The following is a 16572-nucleotide window of genomic DNA, read 5'->3' as shown; positions in this document are numbered from 1 at the left end:
AGAGAGACAGGGGGAGAGAGACACAGAGAGAGAGACAGAGAGAGAAAGACAGAGAGAGAGAGACAGAGGGAGAGATAGAGAGAGACAGAGAGACGAACAGAGACCGACAGAAAGAGCGAGACAGAGAGAGAGAGAGAGAGGCAGAGGGAGAGAGACAGAGAGAGAAAGAGCGAGAGTGTGAGTAAGGCAGATAGAGACTGAGAGAGACAGAGACAGAGAGAGAGAGAGAGACTGAGAGACAGTTAGAGAGACAGACAGAGTGAGAGACAGAGCCAGAGAGAGAGTGTGAGAGACAGAGAGAGTCAGAGTTAGATAGAGGTAGAGAGACAGAGAGAGAGCTGGAGAGACCGAGAGAGGGATCGAGAAAGGGAGAGACAGAGCGAGAGATTGAGAGAGAAAGAGAGACGACCCGACAGTCAGACAGAGACAGAGAGAGACAGAGAGAGGGAGCGAGAGAGACAGAGACAGAGAGACAGAGACAGAGACAGAGATGGAGGGAGACAGCGAGAGAGAGAGACAGAGCGAGAGAAGGGCAGAGAGAGCCAGAGAGAGAGAGACAGAGAGAGACAGAAAGACAGAGCGAGACAGAGAGACATAGAGAGACAGAGACAGGGAGAGAGAGAGAGACAGTCAGAGAGAGAGACAGAGAGAGAGAGAGACAGGGAGAGACAGAGAGAGAGCGTGATACACCGAGAGAGGGAGAGACAGAGAGGGAGAGACAGAGAGGGAGAGAGAGTGAGAGAGAGTGACAGCGAGAGAGAGACAGATAGACAGTCAGAGGGAGAGACAGAGAGAGACAGTGAGAGAGACAGAGAGAGGGGGGGACAGAGAGAGTGAGGGGGAAAAAGACAGAGAGAGAGAGAGACAGAGAGTGACAAGGCGACAGAGGGAGACAGAGAGAGAGACAGGGACAGAGAGAGAGGGACAGAGCGAGAGAGAGTGAGAGTGAGTGAGAGAGAGAGACAGACAGACAGTGAGAGAGACACCGAGGGAGAGAGACACAGAGGGAGAGAGACAGAATGAGAGAGAAAGCGAGAGGCAGAGAGACTGAGTTCGAGAGACTGAGAGAGAGAGAGACAGAGAAAGACAGAAAGAGACAGAGAGAGAGAGAGTGAGAGAAACACAGAGAGAGCGCGAGAGACTGAGAGAGGGAGAGACAGAGAGAGAGTGAGACAGAGAGAGACAGAGAGAGAGAGAGAGACAGAGAGACAGAGTGACAGAAAGAGAGAATCAGACAGACAGTCAGACAGAGACAGACAGACAGAGAGAGAGAGATACAGAGAGTGAGAGGGAGAGAGAGAGACAGACATAGACAGAAACAGAGACAGAGAGAGAGACAGAGAAAGATAGGCAGAGAGAGAGAGCGAGAAAGACATAGAGAGAGAGACAGGGAGAGTGAGACAGAGAAAGAGAGAGAGAGATAGAGACCGAGACAGAGTCAGACAGACAGTCAGACAGAGAGAGAGAGAAAGAGAGAGAGAGTCAGAGAGGGAGCGAGAGAGACAGCGAGACAGAGAGAGATAGAGAGAGAGAGACAGAGAGAGAGAAAGACAGAGAGAGAGAGAAAGAGAGACAGAGAGAGAGCGAGAGAGACAGAGAGAGATAGAGAGAGACAGAGACAGAGAGAGAGACAGAGAGAGACAAAGAGACGGAGAGAAACATAGTGGGGGGGAGAGGGGGAGACAGAGAGAGAGAGATGAGAGAGGGACAGAGAGGCAGACAGAGCGAGATAGACATGAGTGCGAGAGAGAGAGACAGGCAGAGAGAAAGAGACAGTGTGAGAGAGACAGACAGACTGTTAGTGTTTCAATGTGAGGGGGGGACAGGCACAGCCTGTTAGTGCTTCAATGTGAGGGTGGGGGGCGGGGGGGGGTGGTGGACAGACACAGCCTGTTAGTGTTTCAATGTGAGGGGGGAGGGGGACAGACACAGCCTGTAAGTGTTTCAATGTGAGGGTGGGGGACAGACACAGACTGTTAGTGTTTCAATGTGAGGGTGGGGGTACAGACACAGCCTGTTAGTGTTTCAATGTGAGGGGGGGGACACAGCCTGTTGTGTTTCAATGTGAGGGTGGGGGGGGGACAGACACAGCCTGTTAGTGTTTCAATGTAAGGGGGGGACAGGCACTGCCTGTTAGTGTTATAATGTGAGGGGGGGGCAGACAAAGCCTGTTAGTGTTTCAATGTGAGAGTGGGGGGACAGACACAGCCTGTTAGTGTTTCAATATGAGGGGGGGGGGGACAGACACAGCCTGTTAGTGTTTCAATATGAGGGGGGTGACAGACACAGCCTGTTAGTGTTTTAATGTGAGGGGGGGGACAGACACAGCCTGTTAGTGTTTCAATGAGGGGGGGGGCAGACACAGCCTGTTAGTGTTTCAATGTGAGGGGGGGAACAGGCACAGCCTGTTCGTGCTTCAATGTGAGGGTGGGGGGCGGGGGGGTGGACAGACACAGCCTGTTAGTGTTTCAATGTGAGGGGGGAGTGGGACAGACACAGCCTGTTAGTGTTTCAATGTGAGGGTGGGGGACAGACACAGCCTGTTAGTGTTTCAATGTGAGGGTGGGGGTACAGACACAGCCTGTTAGTGTTTCAATGTGAGGGGGGGCAGGCACAGCCTGTTAGTGTTTCAATGTGAGGGGGGGACAGGCACAGCCTGTTAGTGTTTCAATGTGAGGGTGGGGGGGGGGGGACAGACACAGCCTGTTAGTGTTTCCATGTAAGGGGGGGGGGACAGGCACTGCCTGTTAGTGTTTCAATGTGAGGGGGGGGCAGACACAGCCTGTTAGTGTTTCAATGTGAGGGGGGGGGGACAGACACAGCCTGTTAGTGTTTCAATATGAGGGGGGGGGGGACAGACACAGCCTGTTAGTGTTTCAATATGAGGGGGATGGCAGACACAGCCTGTTAGTGTTTTAATGTGAGGTGGGGGACAGACACAGCCTGTTAGTGTTTCAATGTGAGACGGGGGGCAGACACAGCCTGTTCGTGCCTCAATGTAAGGGGGGGGGGACAGGCACAGCCTGTTCGTGTTTCAATGTGAGGGGGGGAGACAGACTCAGCCTGTTAATGTTTCAATATGAGGGGGTGGGGCAGACACAGCCTGTTAGTGTTTCAATGTGAGGGGGGGACAGGCACAGCCTGTTAGTGTTTCAATGTGAGGGGGAGGGGGACAGGCACAGCCTGTTAGGGTTTCAATGTGAGGGGGGGTCAGACTCAGCCCGTTAGTGTTTCAATGTGAGGGGGTTCAGGCACAGCTGTTAGTGTTTCAATGTGAGGGGGGGGGGGGGACAGGCACAGCCTGTTAGTGTTTCAATGTGAGGGGGGGGGACAGACACAGCCTGTTATTGCTTCAATGGGAGGTGGGGACAGGCACAGCCTGTTAGTGTTTCAATGTGAGGGGGGCACAGGCACAGCCTGTTAGTGTTTCAATGTGAGCGGGGAGGACAGACACAGCCTGCTAGTTTTTCAATGTGAGGCGGGGGACAGACACAGCCTGTTAGTGTTTCAATGTGAGTGGGGGGGGGGGGTACAGACACAGCCTGTTAGTGTTTCAATGTGAGAAGGGGCCAGACACAGCCTGTTAGTGTTTCAATGTGAGGGGGTGGGGGACAGGCACAGCCTGTTAGTGTTTCAATTTGAGGGGGGGAACAGACACAGCCTGTTATTGTTTCAATGTGAGGGGGGCACAGACACATCCTGTTAGTGTTTCAATGTGAGGGGGGGGCATAGCCTGTTAGTGTTTCAATGTGGGGGGGGGGGAGAGACACAGCCTGTTAGTGTTTCAATGTGAGGGGGGTCAGACACAGCCTGTTAGTGTTTCAATGTGAGGCGGGGGACAGACACAGCCTGTTAGTGTTTCAAAGTGAGTGGGGGGGGGGGGGTACAGACACAGCCTGTTAGTGTTTCAATGTGAGAAGGGGACAGACACAGCCTGTTAGTGTTTCAATGTGAGGGTGGGGGGGACAGACACAGCCTGTTAGTGTTTCAATGTGGGGAGGTGGGGTCAGGCACGGCCTGTTAGTGTTTCAATTTGAGGGGGGGAACAGACACAGCCTGTTATTGTTTCAATGTGAGGGGGGGAACAGACACAGCCTGTTAGTGTTTCAATGTGAGGGGGGGGGGCATAGCCTGTTAGTGTTTCATGGTGAGGGGGGGGGAGAGACACAGCCTGTTAGTGTTTCAATGTGAGGGGGGACAGACACAGCCTGTTAGTGTTTCAATGAGAGGGGGGGCAGACACAGCCTGTTACTGTATCGATGTGGGTGGGGGGAACAGACTCAGCCTGTTAGTGTTTCAATGTGAGGGGGGGGGGGCAGGCACAGCCTGTTAGTCTTTCAATGTGAGGGGGGGGAACAGACACAGCCTGTTAGTGTTTTAATGTGAGGGGGGAGGGACAGACACAGCCTGTTAGTGTTTCAATGTGAGGGGGGACAGACACAGCCTGTTACTGTTACAATGTGAGGGGGGACAGGCACAGCCTGTTAGTGTTTCAATGTGAGGGGGGACATGCACAGCCTTTTAGTGTTTCAATGTGAGGGGGGGAGGGACAGACACAGCCTGTTAGTGTTTCAATGTGAGGGGGGGGGGACAGACACAGCCTGTTAGTGTTTCAATGTGTGGGGGGGGGGGACAGGCACAACCTGTTTGTGTGTCAATGTGAGGGGGGAACAGGCACAGCCTGTTCGTGTTTCAATGTGAGGGGGGGACAGGCACAGCCTGTTAGTGTTTCAATGTGAGGGGAGGAGGACAGACACAGCCTGTTATTGTTTCAATGTGAGGGGGGGCAGGCACAGACTGTTAGTGTTTCAATGTGAGGGGGGGGCGCAGACACAGCCTGTTAGAGTTTCAATGTGAGGGGGGGGCAGACACAGCCTGTTAGTGTTAAAATGTGAGGGGGGACAGACACAGCCTGTTAGTGTTTCAATGTGAGGGGGGACAGGCACAGCCTGTTAGTGTTTCAATGTTAGGGGGGGGACAGGCACAGCCTGTTAGTGTTTCAATGTGAGGGGGGGGGGGACAGGCACAGCCTGTTAGTGTTTTAATGTGGCGGGGGGGAGAGACACAGCCTGTTTGTGTTTCAATGTGAGGGGGGATGACAGGCACAGCCTGTTTGTGTTTCAATGTGAGGGGGGACAGGCACAGCCTGTTATTGTTTCAATGTGAGGGGGGGACAGGCACAGCATGTTTGTGTTTCAATGTGAGGGGGGGCAGGCACAGCCTGTTAGTGTTTCAATGTGAGGGGGGGGCAGACACAGCCTGTTAGTGTTTCAATGTGAGGGGAGGGGGCAGGCACTGCCTGTTAGTGTTTCAATGTGAGGGGGGGCAGACTCAGCCTGTTAGTGTTTCAATGTGAGGGGGGGGCAGACACAGCCTGTTAGTGTTTCAATGTGAGGGGAGGGGGCAGGCACTGCCTGTTAGTGTTTCAATGTGAGGGGGGGCAGACTCAGCCTGCTAGTGTTTCAATCTGAGGGGGGGGGGACAGGCACAGCCTGTTAGTGTTTCAATCTGAGGGGGGGGCAGTCACAGCCTGTTAGTGTTTCAATGTGATTGGGGGGGGGGGGGCAGACACTGCCTGTTAGTGTTTCAATGTGAGGGGTGGTGACAGGTACATCCTGTTAGTGTTTCAATGTGAGGGGGGGGCAGGCACAGCCTGTTAGTGTTTCAATGTGAGGGGGGGACAGACATAGCCTGTTAGTGTTTCAATGTGAGGGGGTTGACAGACACAGCCTGTTCGTGTTTTAATGTGAGGGGGGGACAGACACAGCCTGTTAGTGTCTCAATGTAAGGGGGGGGACAGGCACAGCCTGTTAGTGTTTCAATGTGAGGGGGGGAGACAGACACATCCTGTTAATGTTTCAATATGAGGGGGTGGGGCAGACACAGCCTGTTAGTGTTTCAATGTGAGGGGGGGCGCAGAGACAGCCTTTTAGTGTTTCAATGTGAGGGGAGGGGACAGGCACAGCCTGTTAGTGTTTCAATGTGAGGGGGGGGGACGGGCAAAGCCTGTTAGTGTTTCAATGTGAGGGGGGGCGCAGATACAGCCTGTTAGTGATTCATTGTGAGGGGGGGGGACAGGCACAGCCTGTTAGTGTTTCAATGTGAGGGGGGCGCAGGCACAGCCTGTTAGTGTTTCAATGAGGGGGGGGAGACAGACACAGCCTGTTAGTGTTTCAATGTGAGGGGGGAGAGGCACAGCCTGTTAGTGTTTCAATGTGAGGGGGGGACAGGCCCAGCCTGTTAGTGTTTCAATGTGAGGGGGAGGGGGACAGGCACAGCCTGTTAGTGTTTCAATGTGAGGGGGGGGTCAGACACAGCCCGTTAGTGTTTCAATGTGAGGGGGGCTCAGGCACAGCTGTTAGTGTTTCAATGTGAGGGGGGGGGTGACAGGCACAGCCTGTTGGTGTTTCAATTTGAGGTGGGGACCAGACACAGCCTGTTAGTGTTTCAATGTGAGTGGGGGTGACAGGCACAGCCTGTTAGTGTTTCAATGTGAGGGGGGGACAGACATAGCCTGTTAGTGTTTCAATGTGAGGGGGGTGACAGACACAGCCTGTTAGTGTTTTAATGTGAGGGGGGACAGACACAGCCTGTTAGTGTCTCAATGTAAGGGGGGGGACAGGCACAGCCTGTTAGTGTTTCAATGTGAGGGGGGGAGACAGACACATCCTGTTAATGTTTCAATATGAGGGGGTGGGGCAGACACAGCCTGTTAGTGTTTCAATGTGAGGGGGGGCGCAGAGACAGCCTTTTAGTGTTTCAATGTGAGGGGAGGGGACAGGCACAGCCTGTTAGTGTTTCAATGTGAGGGGGGGGGGGACGGGCAAAGCCTGTTAGTGTTTCAATGTGAGGGGGGTCGCAGATACAGCCTGTTAGTGATTCATTGTGAGGGGGGGGGGGACAGGCACAGCCTGTTAGTGTTTCAATGTGAGGGGGGCGCAGGCACAGCCTGTTAGTGTTTCAATGAGGGGGGCAGACAGACACAGCCTGTTAGTGTTTCAATGTGATGGGGGAGAGGCACAGCCTGTTAGTGTTTCAATGTGAGGGGGGGACAGGCACAGCCTGTTAGTGTTTCAATGTGAGGGGGAGGGGGACAGGCACAGCCTGTTAGTGTTTCAATGTGAGGGGGGGTCAGACACAGCCCGTTAGTGTTTCAATGTGAGGGGGGCTCAGGCACAGCTGTTAGTGTTTCAATGTGAGGGGGGGTGACAGGCACAGCCTGTTGGTGTTTCAATTTGAGGTGGGGACCAGACACAGCCTGTTAGTGTTTCAATGTGAGGGGGGCACAGGCACAGCCTGTTAGTGTTTCAATGTGAGCGGGGGGGACAGGCACAGTCTGTTAGTGTTTCAATGTGAGGGGAGGTGGACAGACACAGCATGTTAGTGTTTCAATGTGAGGGGGGGGGACAGACACAGCCTGTTAGTGTTTCAATGTGAGGCGGGGGACAGACACAGCCTGTTAGTGTTTCAATGTGAGTGGGGGCGGGGTACAGGCACAGCCTGTTAGTGTTTCAATGTGAGAAGGGGACAGACATAGCCTGTTAGTGTTTCAATGTGAGGGTGGGGGGACAGACACAGCCTGTTAGTTTTTCAATGTGAGGGGGTTGGGGGACAGGCACAGCCTGTTAGTGTTTCAATTTGAGGGGGGGGGGGGAGACACAGCCTGTTATTGTTTCAATGTGAGGGGGGGAACAGAGACAGCCTGTTAGTGTTTCAATGTGAGGGGGGGGGTGACAGACACAGCCAGTTAGTGTTTCAATGTGAGGGGGTGACAGACACAGCCTGTTAGTTGCACCCCTATCCCACAGCCGCCAGGATTATAATAGAAGTGTGCATCCTTATCCCACAACCGCCAGGATCATAATAGACGGGTGCATCCCTATCACACAGCCCCCAGGATTATAATAGAAGGGTGCATCCCTATCCCACAGCCGCCACGACTATAATAGAAGGGTGCGCCCCTATCCCACAGCCGCCAGGATTATAATAGAAGGGTGCATCCCTATCCCACAACCGCCAGGATCATAATAGACGGGTGCATCCCTATCCCACAGCCGCCAGGATTATAATAGAAGGGTGCATCCCTATCACACAGCCCCCAGGATTATAATAGAAGGGTGCATCCCTATCCCACAGCCGCCAGTATTATAAGAGAAGGGGGCATCCGTATCCCACAGCCGCGAGGGTTATAATAGAAGGGTGCATCCCTATCCCACAACCGCCAGGATCATAATAGACGGGTGCATCCCTATCCCACAGCGCCCAGGATTATAATAGAAGGGTGCATCCCTATCCCACAGCCGCCAGAATTATAATAGAAGGGTGCACCCCTATCCCACAGCCGCCAGGATTATAATAGAATGGTGCATCCCTATCCCACAGCCGCCAGGATTATAATAGAAGGGTGCATCCCTATCCCACTGCGCCCAGGATTATAATAGAAGGGTGCACCCATATCCCACAGCCGCCAGGATTATAATAGAAGGGTGCATCCCTATCCCACAACCGCCAGGATCATAATAGACGGGTGCATCCCTATCCCACAGCCCGCAGGATTATAATAGAAAGGTGCATCCCTATCTAACAGCCGCCAGGATTATAATAGTATAATAGAAGGGTGCATCCCTATCCCACAGCCGCCAGGATTACAAAAGAAGGGTGCATCCCTATCCCACAGCCGCCAGGATTTTAATAGAAGGGTGCATCCCTATCCCACAGCCGCCAGGATTATAACAGAAGGGTGCATCCCTATGCCACAGCCGCCAGGATTATAATAGAAGGGTGCATCCCTATCCCACAGCCGCCAGGATTATAATAGAAGGGTGCATCCCTATCCCACAGCGGCCAGGATTATAATAGAAGGGTGCATCCCTATCCGACAGCCGCCAGGATTATAATAGAAGGCTGCATCCCTATCCCACAGCCGCCAGGATTATAATAGAAGGGTGCATCCCTATCCCACAGCCGCCGAATTATAATAGAAGGGTGCATCCCTATCCCACAGCCGATAGGGTTATAATAGAAGGCTGCATCCCTATCCCACAGCCGCCAGGATTATAATAGAAGGGTGCATCCCTATCCCACAGCCGCCAGGATTATAATAGAAGGGTGCATCCCTATCCCACAGCCGCCAGGATTATAATAGAAGGGTGCATCCCTATCCCACAGCCGTCAGGATTATAACAGAAGGGTGCATTCCTATCCCACAGCCGCCAGGATTATAATAGAAGGGTGCATCCCTATCCCACAGCCGTCAGGATTATAACAGAAGGGTGCATTCCTATCCCACAGCCAGCAGGGTTATAATAGAAGGTTGCATCCATATTCCACAGCCGCCAGGTTTATAATAGAAGGGTGCATCCCTATCCCACAGCCGCCAGGATTATAATAGAAGGGTGCATCCCTATCCCACAGCCGCCAGGATTATAATAGAAGGATGCATCCCTATCCCACAGCCGCCAGAATTATAATAGAAGGGTGCACCCCTATCCCACAGCCGCCAGGATTATAATAGAATGGTGCATCCCTATCCCACAGCCGCCAGGATTATAATAGAAGGGTGCATCCCTATCCCACTGCGCCCAGGATTATAATAGAAGGGTGCACCCCTATCCCACAGCCGCCAGGATTATAATAGAAGGGTGCATCCCTATCCCACAACCGCCAGGATCATAATAGACGGGTGCATCCCTATCCCACAGCCCGCAGGATTATAATAGAAGGGTGCATCCCTATCTAACAGCCGCCAGGATTATAATAGTATAATAGAAGGGTGCATCCCTATCCCACAGCCGCCAGGATTATAATAGAAGGGTGCATCCCTATTCCACAGCCGCCAGGACTATAATAGAAGGGTGCATCCCTATCCCACAGCCGCCAGGATTTTAATAGAAGGGTGCATCCCTATCCCACAGCCGCCAGGATTATAACAGAAGGGTGCATCCCTATGCCACAGCCGCCAGGATTATAATAGAAGGGTGCATCCCTATCCCACAGCCGCCAGGATTATAATAGAAGGGTGCATCCCTATCCCACAGCCGCCAGGATTATAATAGAAGGGTGCATCCCTATCCCACAGCCGCCAGGATTATAATAGAAGGGTGCATCCCTATCCCACAGCCGTCAGGATTATAACAGAAGGGTGCATTCCTATCCCACAGCCAGCAGGGTTATAATAGAAGGTTGCATCCATATTCCACAGCCGCCAGGATTATAATAGAAGGGTGCATCCCTATCCCACAACCGCCAAGATCATAATAGACAGGTGCATCCCTATCCCACAGCCCCCAGGCTTATAATAGAAGGGTGCATCCCTATCCCACAGCCGCCAGGATTATAATAGGCGGGTGCATCCCTATCCCACAGCCGCCAGGATTATAATAGAAGGGTGCATCCCTATCCCACAACCGCCAAGATCATAATAGACAGGTGCATCCCTATCCCACAGCCCCCAGGCTTATAATAGAAGGGTGCATCCCTATCCCACAGCCGCCAGGATTATAATAGAAGGGTGCATCCCTATCCCACAGCCGCCAGTATTATAAGAGAAGGGTGCATCCCTATCCCACAGCCGATAGGGTTATAATAGAAGGGTGCATCCCTATCCCACAACCGCCAGGATTATAATAGACGGGTGCATCCCCATCCCACAGCCCCCAGGATTATAATAGAAGGGTGCATCCCTATCCCACAGCCGCCAGGATTATAATAGAAGGGTGCATCCCTATCCCACAACCGCCAGGATCATAATAGGCGGGTGCATCCCTATCCCACAGCCGCCAGGATTATAATAGAAGGGTGCATCCCTATCCCACAACCGCCAGGATTATAATAGACGGGTGCATCCCTATCCCACAGCCCCCAGGATTATAATAGAAGGGTGCATCCCTATCCCACAACCGCCAGGATCATAATAGACGGCTGCATCCCTATCCCACAGCCGCCAGGATTATAATAGAAGGGTGCATCCCTGTCCCACAGCGCCAGGATTATAATAGAAGGGTGCACCCCTATCCCACAGCCGCCAGGATTATAATAGAAGTGTGCATCCCCATCCCACAACCGCCAGGATCATAATAGAAGGGTGCATCCCTATCCCAGAGCCGCAAGGATTAAAATAGAAGGGTGCATCCCTATCCCACAGCCGCCAGTATTATAAGAGAAGGGGGCATCCCTATCCCACAGCCGCCAGGATTAGAATAGAAGGGTGCATCCCTATCCCACAGCCGCCAGGATTATAATAAAAGGATGCATCCATATTCCACATCCGCCAGGATTATAATAGAAGGGTGCATCCCTATCCCACAGCCGCCAGGGTTATAATAGAAGGGTGCATCCCTATCCCACAGCCGCCAGGGTTATAATAGAAAGGTGCTCCCCTATCCCACAGCCGCCAGTATTATCATAGAAGGGTGCATCCCTATCCCACAGCCGCCAGGGTTATAATAGAATGGTGCATCCCTATCCCACAGCCGCCAGGATTATAATAGAAGGGTGCATCCCTATCCCACAACCGCCAGGATCATAATAGACGGGTGCATCCCTATCCCACAGCCCCAAGGATTATAAAAGAAGGGTGCATCCCTATCCCACAGCCGCCAGTATTATAAGAGAAGGGGGCATCCCTATCCCACAGCCGCGAGGGTTATAATAGACGGGTGCATCCCTATCCCACAGCCCCAAGGATTATAAAAGAAGGGTGCATCCCTATCCCACAGCCGCCAGGATTATAATAGAAGGGTGCATCCCTATCCCACAACCGCCAGGATCATAATAGACGGGTGCATCCCTATCCCACAGCCCCCATGATTATAATAGAAGGGTGCATCCCTATCCCACAGCCGCCAGGATTATAATAGAAGGGTGCATCCCTATCCCACAGCCCCCGGATTATAATAGAAGGGTGCATCCCTATCCCACAGCCGCCAGGATTATAATAGAAGGGTGCATCCCTATCCCACAGCCGCCAGGAATATAATAGAAGGGTGCATCCCTATCCCCCAGCGCCCAGGATTATAATAGAAGGGTGCATCCCTATCCCACAGCCGCCAGGATTATAATAGAAGGGTGCATCCCTATCCCACAGCCGCCAGGAATATAATAGAAGGGTGCATCCCTATCCCCCAGCGCCCAGGATTATAATAGAAGGGTGCATCCCTGTCCCACAGCCGCCAGGATTATAATAGAAGGGTGCATCCCTATCCCACAGCCGCCAGGACTATAATAGAAGGGTGCATCCCTGTCCCACAGCCGCCAGGATAATAATAGAAGGGTGCATCCCTATCTAACAGCCGCCAGGATTATAATAGTATAATAGAAGGGTGCATACCTATCCCACAGCCGCCAGGATTATAATAGAAGGGTGCATCCCTATCCCACAGCCGCCAGGATTATAATAGAAGGGTACATCCCTATCCCACAGCCGCCAGGATTATAATAGAAGGGTGCATCCCTACCCCACAGCCGCCAGGATTATAATAGAATTGTGCATCCCTATCCCACAGCCGCCAGGATTACAATAGAAGGGTGCATCCCGATCCCACAGCCGCCAGGATTATAACATAAGGGTGCATCCCTATGCCACAGCCGCCAGGATTATAATAGAAGGGTGCATCCCTATCCCACAGCCGCCAGGATTATTATAGAAGGGTGCACCCCTATCCCACAGCCGCCAGGATTATAATAGAAGGGTGCATCCCTATCCCACAGCCGCCAGGATTATAATAGAAGGATGCATCCCTATCCCACAGGCGCCAGGATAATAATAGAAGGGTGCATCCATATTCCACAGCCGCCAGGTTTATAATAGAAGGATGCATCCCTATCCCACAGCCGTCAGGATTATAACAGAAGGATGCATTCCTATCCCACAGCCACCAGGGTTATAATAGAAGGTTGCATCCATATTCCACAGCCGTCAGGATTATAACAGAAGGATGCATTCCTATCCCACAGCCACCAGGATTATAATAGAAGGGTGCATCCATATTCCACAGCCGCCAGGATTATAATAGAAGGGTGCATCGCTATCCCACAGCCACCAGCATTATAATAGAAGGGTGCATCCCGATCCCACAGCCGCAAGGATTATAATAGAAGTGTGCATCCCTATCCCACAGCCGCCAGGATTTTAATGGAAGAGTGCATCCCTATCCCACAGCCGCCAATATTATAATAGAAGAGTGCATCCCTATCCCACAGCCGCCAGGACTATAATAGAAGGGTACATCCCTATCCCACAGCCGCCAGGATTATAATAGAAGGGTGCATCCCTATCCCACAGCCGCCAGGATTATAATAGAAAGGTGCATCCCTATCCCACAGCCGCCAGGATTATAATAGAAAGGTGCATCTCTATCCCACAGCCGCCAGGATTATAATAGAAGGGTGCATCCCTATCCCACAGCCGCCAGGATTATAATAGAAGGGTGCATCCCTATCCCACAGCCGCCAGGATTATAATAGAAGGGTGCATCCCTATCCCACAGCCGCCAGGATTATAATAGAAGGGTGCATCCCGATCCCACAGCCGCCAGGATTATAATAGAAGGGTGCATCCCGATCCCACAGCCGCCAGGATATAATAGAAGGGTGCATCCCTATCCCACAGCCGCCAGGATTATAATAGAAGGGTGCATCCCGATCCCACAGCCGCCAGGATTATAATAGAAGGGTGCATCCCGATCCCACAGCCGCCAGGATATAATAGAAGGGTGCATCCCTATCCCACAGCCGCCAGGATTATAATAGAAGGGTGCATCCCTATCCCACAGCCGCCAGTAAAATAATAGAAGGCTGCATCCCTATCCCCCAGCCGCCAGGATTATAATAGAAGAGTGCATCCCTATCCCACAGCCGCCAGGACTATAATAGAAGGCTGCATCCCTCTCCCACAGCCGCCAGGATTATAAGAGAAGGGTGCATCCCTCTCCCACAGCCGCCAGGATTATAATAGAAGGGTGCATCCCTATCCCACAGCCGCCAGGATTATAATAGAAGGGTGCATCCCTCTCCCACAGACGCCAGGATTATAATAGAAGGGTGCATCCCTCTCCCACAGCCGCCAGGATTATAATAGAAGGGTGCATCCCTCTCCCACAGCCGCCAGGGTTATAATAGAAGAGTGCATCCCTATCCCACAGCCGCCAGGATTATAATAGAAGGGTGCATCCCTCTCCCACAGCCGCCAGGATTATAATAGAAGAGTGCATCCCTATCCCACAGCCGCCAGGATTATAATAGAAGGGTGCTTCCCTCTCCCACAGCCGCCAGGATTATAATAGAAGGGTGCATCCCTATCCCACAGCCGCCAGGGTTATAATAGAAGGGTGCATCCCTATCCCACAGCCGCCAGGATTATAATAGAAGGGTGCATCCCTATCCCACAGCCGCCAGGGTTATAATAGAAGGGTGCATCCCTATCCCACAGCCGCCAGGATTATAATAGAATGGTGCATCCCTATCCCACAGCGCCCAGGATTATAAGAGAAGGTTGCATCCCTATCCCACAGCGCCCAGGATTATAATAGAAGGGTGAATCCCTATCCCACAGCCGCCAGGATTATAATAGAATGGTGCATCCCTATCCCACAGCCGCCAGGATTATAATAGAAGGGTGCATCCCTATCCCCCAGCGCCCAGGATTATAATAGAAGGTTGCATCCCTATCCCACAGCCGCCAGGATTATAATAGAAGGGTGCATCCCTATCCCACAGCCGCCAGGATTATAATAGAAGGGTGCATCCCTATCCCACAGCCGCCAGGATTATAATAGAAGGTTGCATCCCTATCCCACAGCCGCCAGGATTATAATAGAATGGTGCATCCCTATCCCACAGCGCCCAGGATTATAATAGAAGGTTGCATCCCTATCCCACAGCGCCCAGGATTATAATAGAAGGGTGAATCCCTATCCCACAGCCGCCAGGATTATAATAGAATGGTGCATCCCTATCCCACAGCCGCCAGGATTATAATAGAAGGGTGCATCCCTATCCCCCAGCGCCCAGGATTATAATAGAAGGGTGCATCCCTATCCCACAGCGCCCAGGATTATAATAGAAGGTTGCATCCCTATCCCACAGCGCCCAGGATTATAATAGAAGGGTGCATCCCTATCCCACAGCCGCCAGGGTTATAATAGAAGGGTGCATCCCTATCCCACAGCCGCCAGGATTATAATAGAATGGTGCATCCCTATCCCACAGCGCCCAGGATTATAATAGAAGGTTGCATCCCTATCCCACAGCGCCCAGGATTATAATAGAAGGGTGCATCCCTATCCCACAGCCGCCAGGATTATAATAGAATGGTGCATCCCTATCCCACAGCCGCCAGGATTATAATAGAAGGTTGCATCCCTCTCCCACAGCCGCCAGGATTATAATAGAAGGGTCCATCCCTATCCCACAGCCGCCAGGATTATAATAGAAGGGTGCATCCCTATCCCACAGCCGCCAGGATTATAATAGAATGGTGCATCCCTATCCCACAGCGCCCAGGATTATAATAGAAGGTTGCATCCCTATCCCACAGCGCCCAGGATTATAATAGAAGGGTGCATCCCTATCCCACAGCCGCCAGGATTATAATAGAAGGGTGCATCCCTATCCCACAGCCGCCAGGATTATAATAGAAGGGTGCATCCCTATCCCACAGCCGCCAGGATTATAATAGAAGGGTGCATCCCTATCCCACAGCCGCCAGGATATAATAGAAGGGTGCACCCCTATCCGACAGCCGCCAGGATTATAATAGAAGGGTGCATCCCTATCCCACAGCCGCCAGGATTATAATAGAATGGTGCATCCCTATCCCACAGCCGCCAGGATTATAATAGGAGGGTGCATCCCTATCCCACAGCCGCCAGGATTATAATAGAAGGGTGCATCCCTATCCCACAGCCGCCAGGATTATAATAGAAGGGTGCATCCCTATCCCACAGCCGCCAGGGTTATAATAGACAGAGAGAGCGACAGAGAGAGCGACAGAGAGAGACAGAGAGAGCGACAGAGAGAGACAGAGTGAGAGACAGAGTGAGAGAGACAGAGAAAGAGACAGAGAGAGAGAGACAGAGAGAGAGACAGAGAGAGACAGACAGCGTGAGAGACACAGAGAGAGACAGAGATGGCGAGAGAGAGAGAGACAGAGAGTGAGACAGAGGGACAGAGTGAGAGAGACAGAGAGACAGAGAGAGAGAGACGGAGAGACAGAGAGAGAGAGAGACAGAGAGAGAGAGAGACAGAGGCAGAGCGAGAGAGAAATAGAGACCCAGATAGAGACAAAGAGACACAGCGTGAGAGAGACAGAGAGGGACAGAGAGAGAGAGAGAGAGGCAGACAGAGAGAGAGACAGGGGGAGAGCGACACAGAGAGAGAGACAGAGAGAGAAAGACAGAGACAGAGGGAGAGATAGAGAGAGACAGAGAGACGAACAGAGACCGACAGAAAGAGCGAGACAGAGAGAGAGAGAGAGAGGCAGAGGGAGAGAGACAGAGAGAGAAAGAGCGAGAGTGTGAGTAAGGCAGATAGAGACTGAGAGAGACAGAGACAGAGAGAGAGAGAGAGACTGAG

This window comes from Scyliorhinus torazame, chromosome 20 (assembly GCF_047496885.1).
Source record: "Scyliorhinus torazame isolate Kashiwa2021f chromosome 20, sScyTor2.1, whole genome shotgun sequence".
NCBI lineage: Eukaryota > Metazoa > Chordata > Chondrichthyes > Carcharhiniformes > Scyliorhinidae > Scyliorhinus > Scyliorhinus torazame.
The sequence above is the reverse complement of the archived record's forward strand: the minus strand, read 5'-3'. Positions refer to the sequence as shown.